The sequence below is a fragment of the Aethalodelphis obliquidens genome, unplaced genomic scaffold (assembly GCF_003676395.1).
Source record: "Aethalodelphis obliquidens isolate GAN/ISIS:26980383/991018 unplaced genomic scaffold, ASM367639v1 scaffold7, whole genome shotgun sequence".
Lineage (NCBI taxonomy): Eukaryota > Metazoa > Chordata > Mammalia > Artiodactyla > Delphinidae > Aethalodelphis > Aethalodelphis obliquidens.
The window spans coordinates 32366280-32386832 of NW_020837951.1; positions in this window are offsets into that span (position 1 = coordinate 32366280).

Consider the following 20553-nt stretch of genomic DNA (forward strand, 5'->3'; position numbering starts at 1 on the left):
TTCTGCATACAGGTTCATGGTATATACTTTGCTCAATTATCATTGTAATATTAAAATTCTCCCACCTAGTTAAAAATTCTTTGAAAACATCATTTTAAAGAGTATCAGTAACACTTTGATGTAAGTATTTAATAAAATACTTCTATTGAAGTATTTCCCATGTTTGGACTGTTAGATTATTTCTATTTTTCATTATTATACATGATGCTGTGATAAAGCTCTTCGTTTACACATCTTTATCCATAAACCAAATTCTTTCCTTTTTTATTTAGGTAAACTTTTTTAAGTCAAAGTAAACCATACATATAGAAAAGTGCACAATTCAAAAATGTACAGTTTAATGCTTTTTCACCAAGTGAACACTCCATAGAATCACCACCCAGATCAAGAACCAATATTACCGGAACCCCAGCTCCTGTTGTGCCCCCATGCAGTCACTACACCTCCTCCCAGGGTAACATTATCCTAACCTTCAACACCTCATGATTGAATTTTATATATTTACATATATCTTATCTGTAGATATATCATTTGTATTGAATTTTATATAAAATTCAAATATAAAATTGTACAGATCTTGCATCTGGTTCCTTTTGCCTAACATTATGTTTGTGACATTCATCCCTGTTTTTGCTTGTCGCAATAGTTCATTCATCTCCATTTCTTTTGTATTTTGTTCAGCATTTCTACTTCTTAGCAGAAGAATTAGGCTGCTTCTAGCTACTCCATCTTAGCCAGAAGGAGAAGTCCACTTATTTCTTTTTGTTAAATTCTAAGAAGTAGAATTTCTGGGCCAAAAGAAACAAGCAGTTTTTTAGGACATGGCATGCTGCATTCTGCTAATTACTTTCCATAAAAGCTGTGACAATTTACACTCAAGAAAAAACATCAAATTCTTTTGAGGAATGAGTGTCAGGAGTCGTCCTAATAATAATAATTTTTAAATCCTAGTAATAATATTTTATTATTTAAGTATTAATAATACTAGTAATAATATTTTATTGTTTAAGTATTATAACTAATTTATGTTATAAATATTAAAATGCTGAAATCACATTTTATAAGGCCCTATTAGCTAATTTATTATTTAATTCTTATGGAACTCTGAGAGGTAAATTTTATTACTGTCCCATTTTAAAGATGAGGAGGGCTTCCCTGGTGGCGCAGTGGTTGAGAATCTGCCTACTAATGCAGGGGACACGGGTTCGAGCCCTGGTCTGGGAAGATCCCACATGCCGCAGAGCAACTAGGCCCGTGAGCCACAACTACTGAGCCTGCACATCTGGAGCCTGTGCTCCGCAACAAGAGAGGCTGCGATAGTGAGAGGTCCACGCACCACGATGAAGAGTGGCCCCTGCTTGCCACAACTAGAGAAAGCCCACGCACAGAAACGAAGACCCAACACAGCAAAAATAAATTAATTAATTAATAAACTCCTACCCCCAACATCTTCTAAAAAAAAAAAAAAAAGATGAGGAAACTATGGCTCAGAAAAACTGAAGCGACCAGCTAAGTCATGTGGCTAAAGAACAGCAGGGCATGGACTTGGGCCCAGCTTCTCTGCCGCCACAGACAATCCTCCTTACCCAGACCAGGGTGTCTTGCCTAAATTGCCGGAAGAAGTACATTCCAGACATTACAGGACAAAACTGGATGCCATGGAGAGGGGCATGTCACCCCTGGGTATGGAAATGAGCATCCATCAAAGCCCAGTTCAAATGTCACGCCCTTCCTCACCTGACCCTCCCCTCCATCTACCCAAGTGGAGTCCCACCCCTATACCAGGAAGGGGCTCTTGCCAGCGGGATACTGAAATGTCATGGCTGGGATTGTTTAGTCCAGGGATTGCAAGTAGGAGGCACACATTAGAAACACTCTTCCCCATTATGTCAATGCAGACATAACTAATCCGTCACCATCTAGGCACAGTCTACCGCTCTGAGCCCATCTCCACCTCTCCTGATGTACTGGCCTTGTCTCTGTTCCTTGGACATGCTGACTTCCATCCTACCTTGCAATCTGCACATTTGCTGCAACCAGATCGTCTCATGACTGGACCTATTTTGTCATTCAGGTCTCAGCTCAAATACCACCTCCTCACAGAGGTTTTGGCTGACCCCCATATCTAAAGTAGCATCACTTTCTCTGATTTATCTTTTGTAATGTCATCATCTTTTTTTTTTAAGATTTTTTTTGATGTGGACCGTTTTTAAAGTCTTTATTGAACTTGTTACAGTATTGCTTCTGTTTCATCTTTTTTTGGCTTTTTGGCCATGAGGCATATGGGATCTTAGCTCCCCAACCAGGGATCGAACCCACACCCCCTGCATTGGGAAGTGAAGTCTTAACCACTGGACCGCCAGGGAAGTCCCTATCATCATCTTTTAAATGTGATGTATTTAGTTGTCTGTTTCTGTTGTTATTCTTGTGGTTTCCTGAGAACAGAAGCCTCTTCTGATGTGTTCACCTATCCCAAGTGCCTAGAAGAGTCCCTGGTACTTAGTAGTTGCTCAGTTAATAGTTGCTGAATGAGTTAGTTAATCAAGATGCATTTTTCTGCTGAGTCCAGGTATGGCATTAAAATCCTTCCCATCGCAGCATTATGGCCATTCACTGCCAGCAATCAGAATTGAGATAAGGGATGAAAACTTTTTTCTATGCCTAACTTCTTTGATCCCCCAATTTACAGATGGGGAAACTGAGGCCCAAAACAAGAGACATTCCTTTCCCAAAGCCACAGAATGAAGGAGGGGCAGAGCTGGGACTGGTACCAGCTCCTTCCAACACTTTATCCTACCCACCCCTCCCCAGCACACAGCCGTACTGGAAAGAGTTTCATAAACCATCAACCACAAAGCGGAAGAGCAGGCCCAACGTGCTCCAGGAGCTTGCCTATGAATTATGCAGCTAATTACCAGCTGCCTTTTCTTCCCATTCTGTGGGTAAAAGTCTGATCACATATAAGATTCTCCCTGTGTTTCCGTGGCTACAAAACGATCCTAATTTCAAACTCCCTTGTAAATGGCAAATGAGTGAACTTAATTTTAATAAAAACAAGGAAAATCATACGTGTGAACTTAATAAAATCTAATTTGGGCAATTTGGAGCTCATAAAATAAAACCTTTATATAAAAACTAGCAATTAGCTTTATGAAACAATACAGTGAATCTTTGGCATTGGGGAGGGTTGGGAGCCAGAAGACTCCAGAGATAAGGAAATGTGACGATACTATGGGAAAGCTAAAGAGGCAGGGGTACATGGTTCTCAGTGTCGGATGATTCAAGTTCAAGACCCCAAATTGCCACTTTGCTCTGTGTCCTTGAGCAAGTCACTTTCCCTCTTTAGACCCTGGTGTCCTCGTTTTTAAAATGGGATTAATAAAACCTACTTTACCTAGTAGGATGGTTGTACGCACAAATAAGAAAATGAATGGGCAAGAGCTCTCCAGAAGTGTTTAACAATTGTTATTTCATCATCTCACCCATCTACATTCTTCCCAGCGAGGAGGGGAAAGGAGGTTCATGGACGTTATAACCTGGGTCAGGGGATACGGGTGAAGTGGGCTGGAAGGCAGGTGTGTAACCCTCCACATTCACCTTGCTTTAAGGCATCAGGGACCTAGGACAGGCTGAGGGGGCAACTCCCAGAGGTGGTTTACAGGAACCAGAAGCAAATCCACAAGTCAGACTGAGCCTGGGGGATGTCTTGTCTCCTGATAAGCAGTCACCAAGGCCCCACACATCTGTGCCTCTGACAGATCCCCTTCACATACAGTTCTTTGCCAGCAAGCTATATCATTCCCATTTTACAGATGAGAAAAATGAACCTCTGGGAGGCGCTGTGGTTAAACTCACGTCCCACAACTAGGTGACCCAGTCCAGAAACCATAAACAAGACGAAAAGACAACCCTCAGAGTGGGAGAAAATATTTGCAAATGAAGTAACTGACAAAGGATTAATCTCCAAAATTTACAAGCAGCTCATGCAGCTCAATATCAAAAAAACAAACAACCCAATCCAAAAATGGGCAGAAGACCTATATAGACATTTCTCCAAAGAAGATATACAGACGGCTAACAAACACATGAAAGGATGCTCAACATCACTAATCATTAGAGAAATGCAAATCAAAACTACAAGGTATCACCTCACACCGGTCAGAATGGCCATCATCAAAATATCTACAAACAAACAAACAAAAAAATATCTACAAACAATAAATGCTGGAGAGGGTGTGGAGAAAAAGGAACTGTCTTGCACTGTTTGTGGGAATGTAAATTGATACAGCCACTATGGAGAACAGTATGGAGGTTCCTTAAAAAACTAAAAATAGGACTACCATATGACCCAGCAATCCCACTACTGGGCATATACCCTGAGAAAACCATAATTCAAAAAGACTCATGTACCACAATGTTCATTGCAGCACTATTTACAATAGCCAGGACATGGAAGCAACCTAAGTGTCCATCGACAGATGAATGGATAAAGAAGATGTGGCACATATACACAATGGAATATTACTCAGCCATAAAAAGAAACAAAATTGAGTTATTTGTAGTGAGGTGGATGGACCTAGAGTCTGTCATACAGAGTGAAGCAAGCCAGGTTTTCTGATTTCACTCTCCAGGCTGTTCACCATCACTTCCCATGGCTACAAAAGCACCTGACTGTGAGACCAAGAACCTGGTCTCTGTTGTGTCCCTTCTTCTTCCCCAAGGGAACTTGCTGCTTCTATCAGAGCTGCTGGGAGCCACATCCCCAAAGAGTATGGTCTTCATCACAGAGGCTCCAGCAAGCAGCAGCTTTTCCCAGTCCCTCTCCTCAGCAACCACCACTCCAGGCAGAAAGCAATTTTTTCCTAGTGCCTTCCCAGAAGCAAAGTGGGTAATTAATTGCACTGAATAACACATTAAATGTACTAATAATTGGGTAGTCACAGCAAAATGATTACTTTGAAGAAATATTACCAACTCCCTGTTGTACTTAACATTTCTCCTTATTTATCATTACCATTTTAATCAATAATAGTCACAATACTAATAAATCCATCTTAATTTTAATTGTGTTCAATTGGATGTACCAGTACTTGAGTATTCTGAGCATACTTCATTATTTATATTAACTTAAGATCACTTAAAGGCAAATTACAGAGTTTGTACTTTCAAGTGGGTAGGTAATTATGACAAAGTTTCTCCAGATTCAGCATTTTCAAACACTGAGGACGGTGAGGTGTCAGCCACCTGTCCTTTTCTGTTAGCGCGAGGGTCAGAGATGGAGAAGGTGAAAGAAGACTCTCAAGCCCCCACTTGAATTAGCATATCCTGGTCTTTCTTTTTAAAAGGCTGGGGTCTCTGAAAGTATGATTAATGGCTCAGCAGCTTTGCCTTTGCTTATGCTGTCTCGTCATGAACTCAGCACTCATCCGTTCATCCACCAGTAACAGGGTCAACACCACACCAGGCACCAGGAGACAGGGAGAGCAGAGTGAGACGAGGTAGCAAGTGTCCAGAGGCCCTGAAAGAGGTTCACATGAAGGGTGGCAGCAGTCAACAGGCAGATGCGGTTGATAACATGCAACTGAAGGACTCAGGGAGTACTTCTAGAGCAGGGGCATCTTTCTAGGTCCTGAAATGGCTGCAAATGGGGCAGCAGATTCCAGCTTTGGCAAAGAGCCAGCTCCAAGGTTCCCAGCAGAATGAGGGTTTCCAGAGGTAACGGAGAGGTGGCAGTAGAGAAGGGCCAGAAGAAGCATGGCAAGGGCAAAATTGTCCCTGGGACGTGGCTCTGATTGGATGATTGGGGGTTAGTGAGGCCAGAATGAAGAAGGAAAGCCAGGAGGAGGAAGCCAGGTGTAGGAGGTAAAAAGATGAGTTTTCTTAGGGACACGCCTGAGCTTGAGGGGCCAGGGGGCAGCCAGGTGGAAACACCTAGCAGATAAAGCAGAGAAGCTGGCTAAAGCCCAGAGGAGCAGCTAGCGCTAGAGAGAGAGGTCTGGGAATCCTCAGGAAGAGAGTCCCTTGAGAGAGAAGGGTGACACTGTGGGCCTCACTTCACAGGTAAGTACCTGTTAATGTCCACAGCCCCACAGTCTATAAGCCCCCTTGGAGTGCCCAGCCTAGGAAGCTCCTTCTCCCCTTCTCTGCCCAGGGCCTAGCATACAGGGCATATCTTTTAAGTCAGGTTGTATTGAATTGAAACTACACAACAGCTATTTTGTCATAAGCCCCCTTTTGTGAGGACATCCTGGTGTCTGAGGGAGTGGGTACAGGGGTTACATGCCCTGAGCAGTGGTTCAGAGAGCTGTGGGTCTGTGTGGGCTGTGTCTCCATGGCCACTCTGCCTAGCTGGGGCCTTGAAGCCCTGGCACCTGCAACAATTTGCTAGGGTGGTTGCAACTGATGCTAATGATTTCTAGAAACCTAGATCTTGTAGAAGGAGAGGAATTCAATGGGAAAGAGGCTCCACCTCCTGGTAATAATTCAAAACCAACATTTCTTCAGCGCTTTACAGTTTATAAGCTGTCAGCCTTTAAAATCTCATTTAGCTCTAAATCTTGATCTGGATGATAGTTACCTGAGTATATACATATATGGAAAGAAAAACTATCAAGCTTACGGTTAAGTTTCAGGGCATTTTATTCTGTTAGTTTTATGGCAGTAAAAAACTCTAAATATATAAGAGTTTTATGGCAATAAAAAACTCTAAATATATAAGTGGATAAGTAAATAACATCTCATTTCATCCTTGTGACCATCCTATGCAGTCAGCATCTTTGTTATCCACAAGTGAAAGAACTTGAGCGTGGATGACTCACTCTAGATCGAGGGCTGGTGTGCGGAATGACGGGGAAGCTGGAATTGACTGGCACGAATCCCTCTGGTCTGATTTGGATGCTGGGAAAGATACCGACATGACCAAGGCTTGGAAGGGCTGAGGAGGGAGCACTCTTGGTGCCAAGAAGCCCTGTGGGGGTCTTTGGGACTGAAATCTGTCTCCAGTAAGCCCTTTCTCTCTCTAATACCCAGGTTTGGCCTGGGAAGATATTTTTTCTGCGTACACATTTCTGTTTGGATAGAAACTCAGGATGGGCAAAATTCCAGGAGTCTCAGCATCTCACGAGTCCTCCAAGTTGCTCCCCACTGGTCTCTCAAAGCTCCCTCAGGAGTTTGTACAAAATGAATAATACAAAAGAAAATCAACCTGAGGTTGCCAAAAGGTTAGACATCACACCTTACTGTTCATTCAAAAGGGAGCAACAAACAAGCATCAGAATCTACCAGGTCCTTGGACTTCTGGAAGGGAATAGGGCTGGCTACTTCCTTCTCTGCCTAGTGTGGGAAACAGACCCTTAAAGCAAACAAAGGCAATAGAATATGAGAAGTTGAAGAATATGCAACGTGCTGTGGGAATCTTGAGCAGAAAGTATCCAGTTCTGCCAGGGAGAGTGCAAGGGGTGTGGCTTGCGCTAGGCTTCTAAGTATAAATAAAAGTTTAGTGGGCAGAAAGGAGGAAGGATGTGCATAATAAGCACATCCTTGCTTAGGCAGAGCATAAGCAAACACCCAGAGGTCAAAGAGTATCAGATGAGGTTGAGGAGAGAGGAGCTGGGGGGAGGGTGGAAAGGAAAGGAGGGTGTCAGTCAAGAAGGGCCCAGGAGTCTGGTTCCTCTGCCTCTATCTACGAGGACCCACTCAGGGTACCCCTGTGCCTCCCAGAGGCTGGAAAAGAAGTGCCTATGGTCTCAGTGGACCCTTAAAAATGTCTGCAATCCAGATGTGGCAGGCTTCTGTTCTCGTCTTCATGCCAACAGCCAAGCCATGTCTTGCCACGCACCCACATGGAGCTACTAGTGCTGTTCATGCGGTTTATGGTGCTGCCTTGGATACTGGGGAACTTCTCCCTCTGGAGTCTGAAAAAATTAGTCCACTTCATTTCTCTCCAAGTTTCTAGCCTCATGATGGGATTGGATCTCTGTCGGGTAACAGCTTTCAGTGTGATGAATGGGCTCTTGGTTTCTGTCTGCATGTCTGGAAGGTCCAGGTTGCCAGCTGGGGCAACTGATCCACCTGGGGAAAATGGCATTTGACAGACATGAGGGACGGAGACTGACCCATAGCTCCCCAGGGATTAGGATGCAGTTGGGGCTCTGACAACAAGAAAAAAGAAATTAACATCTTTTTGCTGAAACTAGATGCTCTTGTTTTCTCCTGGAGAAACAATATTCTCCAGGTTCTACAGACCAGGGATTTATTAAGATATCAGCAACTGACTGAAATAAATCACATTCATAGCTTTATGTTCTCACTCATGCTTCTCTACCCCACTTCACCCAGCCTACCTCTCTCCCCACTTAACCTGATGCACACCAGGTAGGGCAGAGAAAACTCCAGAGCTCTATTCTGAAGATCAGAGTTCAAGTCTCCTGTCTGCCAAGTTTAGTATGAGGTCTTAGGCAAGACTCCCTGAGGAGCCTGTTTTCCTACCCGCAAAATGGATGTGAAAGCAGCACCCCCCCAGGGTTGATTGATATGTTATTCATCTAATTCATGTATGCCTCCATGCCACACCCTGCGTGGTAAATCACACCAGGGTGCATCTTAGTTACCAGTATTAATCCAGGGATCTGAGACTCACAATGCTTGCGGGAGAAAACCACAGTCATGTTTAGGAGTAAGGGCTTTGGAGTTAAACCTGAGTCACTTACTAACTGACCAGCATGATACCCTTAAACTTTCTAGCATTGGTTTTTTCATCTGTAAAAAAAAGAAAATGGGATCAATAATAGTTATTTTGGCTGAGGTTTGCTTGAAGGAGGAGTTGGAATAATGCACCTAAAGTAGTTTACAGAACTGGCTGGTACATCGTAAGCACCCAACAAATGTTAACATGATGATGAGCATTATTTTAAGAGCATAAGATCTAGCGCAGCTGCCTAAAACCACTTTCCTTACCCGGAAGGAGATGAGAGTCTGCGAGCTGGGCGTTGAGCAGTGCGCCTTGGGTGCCACGTGGTGACATGGGTTTCTCTGTTTATCCCTTGAGGCTTCCTTTCAGCGTCTTCTTCCCCAGCAGCTGCTCTGTCAACAGTCCATATGCCGCCTCAGCTACGGAGCAGCTTTCAACATAAAGCTGCCAACCCTGTAGGAGAACTTTGACGAGGAGTCCAGGGGCACGCGCGCACTGTCATCAATCACTCCGCCCCCCTCACTTCCAGCCTCCGGAACCCCTCCTGGAAACGGAAGTGGGCAGGAGAGCTGCAGGCAGCTGGGCCTGGTTGCGGGCAGGGCGTGTACGTGGCAAGGAGGCCAGCTGGAGGAACAGGAGGGGACAGATGCCATGGGGGCCCGGATTTGTTCCTGCAGGAAGAATGCGAGGAGCTAATTGTCTCATCTCCCTGTTGTGATCTCTCCAAGGCCCTGCCATGCCGTGTGGAAAGAACTTCCCAGTGTGTGCGTGTTGGTGGGTGGCCCTGGGAAGGAAGAGGAGGCTGTCCTGGGCCCGGATTTCTTCTAAGCGTGTGCTATAGAGCAAGTTCTAGTACTGGGCCCCCAGGCCTTGGAAATACCGCTTCAAAAAATTCAACCACAGCTCCACATCCCTTCAGCTTAGCTGACCTCCCCACTCACTCATCACCCTTGACATGAACACACACACACACCCCTCATACCCTGTCACTGGTCATTTACCCTGAGTGGTGATCTGGTCTCCAGTCCATTCTTTAACACACGAAAGTACTTGGGTCCTGGCCTACCTCTTTTCTACACTGGTTCTCAGCCTTTGCTGTCCTGGCCCCCCAGCTCTGTACCGTCCTGTGTACTCAGCCTTCTGTGTCTGTCCATCATAGTCAGCACCATCCTTCAGGGGCCAGTTCAAAATCTGCCTCTTCCTTAGGCTTTCATTATATGTGTTTCCTGCCTTGCTACCTCTAATTTCAGACTGCCTGGTATTAAAAGAAAGTTAACTGACCTTCCTGCAGCTCCACAGCTTTTACAGATTTCCACCCACACGCTCCCATCTCCTCCTTCTCTGTGACAGCCCTGTGAAGTAGGCAAGAGGGTGCGTTTCCCTCCACCTCACAATGCAATCAGATGGTAGATGCAAAGAATATTTACAACCCACTACAACATGCTTTCTGCTTTGGGGGAGCCCTTGAAACATAGGAGACTAGAACTTCCTTATCTGCCAGCCCTTGCAGACATAATTCTGGAGTCCTGGCTGTTGACCACTGCTGGGGTCACCCTTTCCAGGCTCCTACCACGCATTAAGAGAATTCTGGCCTCATAATCTCACGTCCAAGGCACAGGTGAGTTTATCAGTAGGGATTGCATGTAAGAGAGACACAGTTATTGTGTGTTTGACCAAAGAGAAGGGGCTAATTTCTTTCTCACTTAAGTCTGTATGTCCACCTCATTGCTACAAGACTCTGCTTCTAGTCTCACATTCACATTCTAGGAAGAAAGGGGGGGGGGGGAGAAACAACAAGATGGAAGGGATAGCACCAACATCAGGAAAGCAAAACTTCCCTGCAATACCCAACAGACTTCCTTACATTTCAGTGGCCAGAATGTGTCACATGACTATCCTCAGCTGCAAGGGAGCCTGGGAAATGTCATTGGTTAGTTGGACATATTGCCATGCCAAACAGTTTCAGAATTCTATTAACATAGAAAAAACGGAAATGACACAGATGTGTGATTGTGACTTAAGATGTGTCTTCCTCACTAGAGGGTAGGCTCCACGAGGTCAAGGGAACCTGTGTGTCTAGGCCCACAGTTGTGTTCCCAGAATCAAGTGTAGTGCCTGGCACACAGTGGGTGCTCCATAAATATGTTCTAATTGGTGGAATGACTGAAAGAAATGACTGCTGACGTCATCATTTCTAAAGCCTTTTAAGATCTAGATGGGCTCAAATGCCAAGCCCCAGGTTGACTCCTGTCAACCCTTCTATACATGCCACATTTGCCAGAGTTCAAAGGCCTCCTCCCCTCCAGGTTCTGACAGCATCCCCCTGTGTTCTTTGTGCGTTACCTGGATAACCTCCAATGCCCATTCTTAGGTCACAATAAATCAAATCTGCAGCAGCTCATTCTGGGTTACCTGGAATATAGGCTCCATATTTTAGTTCATAAATTAATAGCTGATTATATGTAATTACATATCATCTGTAATTACACAGACAGGATCAGATGTGTCTGTGCATAACAGTTGACTGGAATTCAGGTTTTTAATGCAAGTATTTATTGCTAGGTACATATCATTTTGAGGAAAGCCTGGTTTTATACCTCTTAAAAGAAAAGACACCTGCGTAGATAAGAAATACCATCTTCATAAAATACTGCAAATTTGATAAATGAGTAGAAGGATAAAATTTAGCCAGAAGTGCTCTATGATGAACAGGTTTCAAAATAGTTTCAAAAAATTTAATGACAAAAGGAATAGGGCATCAAATCAGATGTAGAGATCCTTTTTAAAGGATTCAGTTTTAGATGAACTGTTTTTAGGAAAGGAAAAAAAAAAACAAACCCGCTTTAGTTTAATTAACCAGAACCTCCAGGAACTGGTTGTGTGAACTCTAGAAGGCTAGGACAGCCCGGGCCAGAAGAGGTCAGGGTTTGATGGCCTCTTGGTTCTGCAGTGGACTGCAGTGTCTCCAGGAACAGGGTCGGAGCCGGGGATTCTGTGTATTCTTCACAACACCTGGCAACGTTGTTAACTTGACCCATTAACAGCACTTCGTCACAATCCATTCAGGATTTCATTGATTCCTCAGACTCTTGCTCCTTTGAGATAGCGGAGGTGCAGCCTTATTAGCCTTAATTTAGGAAGCTCGGTTTCTTATCTATACAATAAGAACAAAAGCAACCATCCTGTCAGCCTTTTCAGTGCATAAGGATCCCATAAGAGGAAGAATGTGAAAACACAGTGTAGAAGGTAACACACTGTATCTGTGAGCAGGATTTTTAGGGTCAGTAACGATTTTCATGGGGAACATCCTCAGTAGGATTGTTTAGTTGGGCGATTACATTCTCAGTACTGAACATGGGACATCCAGTAGATATCAGTGGCATGCAGGTTTATATTCATTCAGGCTCAAATAAGAAAGGACCATTGTCCACTAACAGAGGCTATGTGACGCCCAGGAGTCTGGAAATCTGAGCTCTCATTCTGCATCTGACACTCTCTTGCTCTGTGACTTTGCACTAGTTGTTTCCATCCTGTAAACCTAAGTCTGCTCATCTGAACAATGGAACTAACTGAACTCTGAGGACTCTTCCAGCTCTACTTAGTACTTCTGGTGCTGCAGAATCCAGAATCCCAGCATGGGGTGGGATCGGGGATGGTTCAGATGTACATTCACCCCGAGACCCTCTGAGGCCCTTTTCCACTGCCCCTGCCCTGCCTATGTCAATGTTTCTCCAGTGATTTTCTCTAGCATCTCAGCACTACTCCTCTGATTAAGAACCTTCCAGAGCCCCTGGGACAGAGCTGAAATGCCACCTTTGTCTCAAGCTGTGTGGGAAGGCTACTGCCCACAAACAACATGACTGAGGGATGTTAAGGCGACATTCAGGACTTCATCAAAGCAGTTCCAAGAGTGTGCATGCAGGTGCTGGCTTGTTAAGAGAAATAATTTCTGTGTCTCCTCACTCTGACCACATTAGTCATTCAAGTGCTGAGGAACAATATAAATTCCTGTCATCCTGGTTTATGTGACCACTAAGATTTATTTCAAGTGACAGGTCATTAAGGTTTCTTCTCTTTATTTTTTTCTTGGATTCACTGAAAACTCATATTTCTGCTCCATGTTATGGACTGCTAACAGCTCTGTTTTTGGTCAGGGAGTTAGCAATAAATCTGAATTTAATAAACTGACAAAACGTCGCTATCCCAGAGACAGTGTGAGCCCCTATTCCTTGTCTCCTTTTATAAAATGCTACTGTATTGAGACATCTTCCACATAAAAGTCACATTTGCCATCTAAATATTCACCTCCCCCAACAGATGTTTTGCTGTCCCAAGGCTGATCACATAATTACAGGTTGTTAGGGTCAGAGGCCTAATAACAGTCAAGGTGGGTAGGGATCTGCCCGTCCCTAACTGTGTGACCTTGGCATGTCAGTAAATCTGAGTTTCCTCATCTGTAGAACAGAAATCATAATCTTCATCCTGTCTACTTCTTGGGGTATTGAGAAGATTAGATTCAAAGGAGGGCAGGATGGGGACCACAAAACTCTATGCAGCTGGGGAGGATTGTAACTGCTTTGTTAGTTTTACATTTTCAACTTGTTAGTGCTGGGAACATCTTAGTGTCTTCACTTTCCCCTAAAAAAAATTGAGTTATCAGCAAACGGACATATACCCCCAGGGACCCGATTCCCCTTTCTGGTGTGCTTTCAGCTACACCACATTGTGCCTCCAAGTCCCTCCTGCTTGCTCTAGATGCAGGGTTTAGTGGAAGCATTCTCTGAAGTTTTCTGGGAAGCCTTAACCTGCTGCAGACTGCTTGGCCACAGGGAGGCTCTAAGAACTTTCCGGCTGGGGCTTGAGTCCTCACCACCCTGTCTTTGTCCACCCCCTATCCAGTCGTGAGTGCCTGAAATGCAGTTCTTCCATAGAGTAGGCATTTAAGAATGGCTATTTGAGTGAATTTCAAATTAATCCATGGGGGCTGACGTTCTGGCTAAACTCCAGAGAGCATTCTGGGTGGCTGGGAGGCACCTGTCCTAAAATCCTAGCATCCCTTCCAGAAGCAGAAACACTATCCTAGGAGATGAAAGTCTAACCCCTTTCTTACTGGGGCTTTCACATATATATAATGTCAGTTTAGCTGAGCTGGAACTGTGTTTCCTAGAATTCACTCCTCTGTGTAGTTCCTGGTCCGCTTTGGTCACAGGAACATTTTCCCTGAGATTTGGAAAGTGGAAAGGAAGTAGCAGCCACATTCTTTCTTATGCTTAGAAGGGCAGGGCACAAGGCCTCACCCACCTTGTCGCTGTCCTGCGGGCTCACCTGGGTGGCATGGGACAGCATACAGATGCACAGTACAACCCTCCACACCTGCCAGTCCTGCCCATTTTAATTCCTGATTCCCTGGGCCAGCTGAGGGTTGTGCTCCACAGGGAGAAGCAAACCTTTTCCTGTAAGTCATCCCTGTCATCAAAGTCAGAGTCTTGAAGGAAGTGAGACACCAAGTGGATTCCAGCCCATTCCTGCAGGTTCCAATTTGTCCTTGATTCCCTACTTCCTTCCCATCATTCCTTCCCAACTGTCTGCTCTGCTGACTTGAGGCTCCAGCACCAGACACAGAAGTTACAGCGTCCCTTAAACTGACCAGTTCCCATGATTATGTAAAGTCAAATCCCTATAATTAATCCCTTATTGCATACATTTTGGAAGTGGCTCTGCTTCTCTGACTGAACCCCAAATGATATGCAGGGGGACAGGTAAGAGGAAAACAAGGCTGGGCCCTGGAGGGACTGAGGGAGGGACGGGCTTGATGCCAGGATCAGAGCAGAAGTCAGGTTCCCAGAAGCAGGGCATGGTTACGCCCCTGAGCTCCTGAGTGTGGGCTAACTGGCTACCTTGTAGAAATAGAGACCTCAGGACTTGAAGAAAACTGAGCCCACCAAGGAACAAGTGGCTTCAGTTGTGAGGAGGGCTGGACAAGCTGGGGTCACAGCAGGTCCTTACATGGCTTAGATACGGCCCTGTAACTGCTATAGATACACACGCATGTGCTCGTGCATAAATACTCAGCATGTATAGTCTTCCCTAGCAAAGCAGTACTTTCAGAGCTTTCTTTTATTCCTCCCTCCCCTTTCCTTCCAGTCAATGCTGGAAACTTTAATGACATTTTTAAGCCCTAAAATATAATATATATCGAGACTGAGATTCTAGCGAGGCAGCCTCTGGATAAAAGACTCTCACTCCCTTTCCCTCTCGCTCCCTTTCTGGAGGAAGGCAACAGCAGGACAGTGAGGCGGGAGGAGACCAGACGGGGCACCTGAGGCCACCAGCTCACACGTAGAGGATGGCTTGTGCACCCGGAGGGGCCCAGCGTGTGTGGTCCTGGGAGGGCCAGCCGATCCTCCTGGCCTTAGAGGACCTGCAGGGGAGCAGGAAGCAGGATGACTACTACTGGTCCCTGAAACTGAGGGGCTGCTCCAGGTCCTGGGGAGAGGTTTGCTCAGAAGCTCCCTCCTGCTCAGGATAAGCTACAATGCCTGGCCATTGTGTTCCCCACTGCTTAATGAGACCAGAACCGCCTAGGCCTTGCCAGCAGGGGAGAGATTCCAATGATTTTACCCAACAGTTGATCCAGCGAAATCATGAACAGGCTAAAGAAAAGAGTAACTATTTTAACCAGCATTCAGTAACCAGAACAAAGTAGACAAAGCAGAGCATGAAGAGCAGGGGCCCCACTGGAGCAGAATCGAGTGTGACAATTAAACAGCTGTAAGAACTCTTAAGGAGATCCAGTTAGAGAATAAAAAAAGACTGTCTCGGTCTAAAAGTATAGCTTTCTCATTGAAACTTTTAATACCTAAACTGAAAGAAAAGATAGTTTTTCTGAAAACAAAGTTAGTAGCCTGTACAAGAAGTATCTCACAACAGAGCAACAAATTCAAAAAGATGAAAACCCTGAAGGGAAAAGATATGACTCTTGGAGGACAGATACAGGAGACCTAACTGGCAAGTAAGGCAAGTTCCAGAAGGAGAGAAAGGTGTTTTTACCTAAAGAAAGATAAATTTCAAAATTAAACGAGGTTTTCATGTCCCAGACACAATTTTTTCCAGTTTTATTAAAGTATAATTGACAAATAAAAATTATATATATATATCTCTAAGGTGTACAGTGTGATGTTTTGATTTACATATACATTGTGAAGTGACTGCCACAATCAACCTAATGTATCCATCATCTCACATAGTTACAATTTTTTTGTAGTGAGAATACTTAAGATCTATGCTCTTAGCAAATTTCAGGCATACTATACGGTATTATTATCGATAGTTACCCCTCTGTATAGTAGATCTCTAGAACGTATTCATTCTGCATAACTGAAATTGTGTACCCTTTGACTAACATCTTCCATTTCCTCTACCCCCAGCCCCCAGACACAGTTGACTAAAGAAAGAGACTTTGACATAGCTTGGTTTAAAAAAACCTGAGTTTCAGTTTCTCCACTGTTAACTACAGTCTTTTCCCTTGCAACTGACGGAAAGGAGAAATTAGATAAAAAAGGAAGGAGAACTAAAACCAGACTAGAATCAGATTTTTCAATCACAAATAACGAGCTAGAAGAATAACACCTCCGTGGTAAATAAAGGTATTTGAAGCTATGCAAGAATTCTGAGGGTGTCACCTGTCTGAGGAACATACTTAAGAAACTGTGCTAACCAAATGGCAGCTCCAGGAGAAAGATAAAAAATAGAGGGAAAATGGTGGTGAGCAACACTGGTAACCATGCTTGTTCGTGGCTGCTATCGATTCAGCTAGGTTGTTAAATATTTTTAATACAACCTGTATATATGTATGAATGTATGTATAGGTAAATAAATAGCATGAGTGGAGGTTTTGATCAAAAGTTTTAAGTGAAGAATTTTAGAGCAGGTAAAGCTAAACCTAATAATAGCCTTGACTAAGTGTTTAAAAATCACTTGAGCAAAACCTAGAAATGAAAAATAAAGAGAAAGTTGCAAGTAGAGAAACAAAACCTTTCTAAATATTTCCTTTCATTTTGCTATTAGGAGTGAGGCATAGGTAAATAAAGCAATTTGGTGGAAGCAAGTTGATAATTACTATCATAGTCAGATATAAGAGGTAATACATGAAATGATGATTCTTGGGATGAAAAAAGTAACCACTTGCAGAATTGAAAAGCAGAGAAATGCTTCCAAATTAGCAAAAAGGAAAAAGGGAATGAATAAAAACTTGCTCCAGCAAGTTAATTAATTAATTAATTGGTTAAAGAAAAACAGAAAGCAGTAGCAAAGTAAAACACATAGAAAACATAAGATTACATGGAAGGGTATTTCTTATTACTCTAAATGTAAATAGGCTGAATTCCTCCATTAAAGTACAATTAAAAAACAAGAAACACACTTAAAGAGATAGGGAAAGAGTTAAAATAAAGGGAAACCAGGCAAATTCAAACGAAATGAAAGCAAAAGTAGCAATATTTTATCACAAAAGTACATTTAAAGTCAAAACATTAAACAGGATAAAGTAACAAAACTTTCTGCCCTCCAAAATATTGCAGCTAAATATAAGGCAAAAACTAATAGAAATACAAGGAGAATTTGATTTTTAAAATGTAACTTTGGTGGGAGATTTTAATATGCCATTTTCAGAAATTGATACACTGGGAGTAAATGCAACAAAATACAACAATAAAAGACCTAGCAAACATGACTACAACCAACAATATATATCAGCAATTCAAATTATGCCATAGATAGAAAACTCATGCTTCTACAAATAGAAACAACACATTATCTCTTGAACACTGAAGTATTTCTAAAAATCAACCGTGTAGTTGACCAAAAAGAAAACCTTAATAAAATTCTAAAAGTAGAAATTTTATAAGCCACACTCTCTGACTGCACACCAATATAAAGATAATGAAAATTTCTTAACTACTTGGGCATTGTAAAATGTCCTTCTAAACAATGACTGCATCAAAGAAAGTACGAATTATCTGGAAAGTAGTAAAAAATTACAGTATTTCACACCAAAACCTGTAAGACTCAGTTGAAGCTATATCCTGATGAAAATATATAGCCTTAAATATCTTTAAAAACCTTTTCTGAAATAATTTTAAACTTAAAAAAGTTTCACATAAACCATAAACCCTTTATCCAGGTTCATCTATCATCACCATTTTTAATGTATCGTTCTCTCTCTCTCTCTCACACACAGACGCCTACACACACACAATTTTTTTCTGGCACTCTTCACAGTAAGTTGCATACATCAGGGATATTTACCCTAAATGACCAATAAGAAATGATGCTTAATCTCAAAAATAGTCAAGAAAATGCAAAACAAAGCAATAACACTATGCCATTTTTTTACTGGTAAAACTGGAAAACATTTTAAATTAAAATGCCAACTTCTGGTGAAAATATGGGGAAATGGTCACATTTATACATTGATGGTGAGAATATGAATTACCACATCCCTCTCAGAAAATGATCTGCCAATATTTACTCATATTTAAAACATGTCTGTATACTGACCCAGCAGAAAGTTTTCCTAAAGAAACATATAATATATACAAGGACGTTTTGTGCAGCATTATTTGTAGTGGGGGAAAAGTAAAAATAGGCAGTCATTAAAAAGAATGAATGACTTCTGTATCCATTGACCTGAAGGGTTGACCAAGAGGTATTATAAAATTTAAAAAAAAGAATTTATAGAGAGATGTCTTTAATAAGGATCCAGTTTTATAAAAAGGAAACAACAAAAAATCCTATATATGGATATATGTTTTTTCACAGGGTTATATGAGAATAGAGAAATGTATGAAAGGATATATACCAGGTCATTTCCATTGGCTGCCTTAGGGAGGAGAGGGAATTCAGAAGATGCCATGAGAGAAGAGAGGAGATGGGGAAGAAAAAAGTCTGTAGCAGAATAGAGTCTGCCAGTGTAATGATGTTGAATATACCTGTATGATTTTGTGTGTATTTGTGTTTATATGTTTTGCTCTTTTAGTGGATTAAGCCTATCAGAGATTTGTTTATTTTAGAAAAATCCGTTCTTAGATTTTGTTTCCTAACTAATTAATATCTACTTTTAACTCCATTATTTACCTCCTGCTATTATATTCAGTTTAATATTTTCTGTATCATTTTAAGAAGGTATAAAATTGCAATTTTCTCCATATCTGAAAATATTTATTTTTACAACTATACCTATTTAGAATATTTTATTTATTATTATTTCAATTAGAAATAGCACTGGAAGGAACATCTTTGAGTAATTATTTCAGAGGAAGTATGTATGGTATACTTGCTGAGACCTGTTATACAACTTAATATTTCCAGTTTCTTCATGCATGAACATCTTGACGGAGTTTAATTCTTGGGTCACAGTATTTTTTCTTTCAAGCACTACATGTATTAGCTCATTGTCATCTAGTGTAGGTCGCGGTCAGCTAACTGCCACGCAGCAGGAAGCTGAAGTAAGCTGAATCATCCTTCCTGTGGCCACTGCGCTTGCGCTAAGTATACTAATGAGGTTTTAAAGTAGCGACCTATCCGATGCTGGCTCACAAGTCGCACCATCGGCGAAAGCCAATCACAGAGCGACACATGTTCTTAATCCCTATATAAGCAGACTGCTATAGGATTGCGGGGTCTTCCTTCCATCTTTTCTTTAACCAAGCTGTGCTCCAATAAAGTGTGATACGAGAAGAATCTTGCGTGTGGCGACTCGTCATTCTGCTGGTCGGAGGCGGCTCGCCGCAATCTAGGAAAGTGTTTCCCAAGTATTTTTGAAGGAACACTGGTTTTACATAACACTGGTATTACATAAAACACTGGTTTTACATAAGCACTTTGGGGAAGTGCTTCATGTGTGGTACCATGAAACATGTTCTAGTTCAAATTCTAGTATTTGAACATTTGGCATGAATGCAAAAAAATCTGAGAACCACTGACCTGGGACTTTCATCTGGGAAATCCTCACGTTTTGGAGTGCATCACACTTCCCATCACCAGTCTCCTTTCATCTGTAACTGTGTCATTGTCAGAGTGTAATTAGATGAAAGGAAGGAGGTTCTGAGGTCTGCCCTGGATGCCTTCTTTTTAAAAAAAAAATATTTATTTATTTATTTATTTATGTTTGGCTGCGTTGGGTCTTTGTTGCTGCGCGCAGGCTTTCTCTAGTTGCAGCGAGCAGGGCTACTCTTCACTGAGGTGCATGGACTTCTCATTGCGGTGGCTTCTCTTGTTGCAGAGCACGGGCTCTAAGCGCAGGGGCTTCAGTAGTTGTGTCTCACGGGCTCTAGAGTGCAGGCTCAGTAGTTGAGGCAAACGGGCTTAGTTGCTCCGCGGCATGTGGGATCTTCCTGGACCAGGGATCAAACTTGTGGGGAAACCCTGGTGGACTTCTTTTGGAAATTTCATTTCTCAGTCTGAGAGGTTCTACCCTGAGGAATAGTGTATACCTCAGAAACCACTGCAGTGTTTTTAGGAGAAATGACACCATAAATGCCTGGAGTATAACGCAATGAATGATAATTTGGTTTATATACCTCAATTTTCAATTCAAATGTATTTAAAGTTCCAAATATATCTCAAGTAAATATGCCAAACTCTACTAAAAGTTTGATCACTTTTTAAATTGACACAGTTGGTCTCTTCTCTGGCGTTTCAAAAATAGGGCAAATGACAGTCAATGATGAACCTCACGTAAAACAGGAGAACTTTGTTATCCACATTTAATTTTTTGCAAAGCAAAGCAAATAACTTGATGCTTCTACCCAATTTTGTTAATAAAAAATTACTATTTTGATAGCAAGATTAAAATCCTTTCAAAT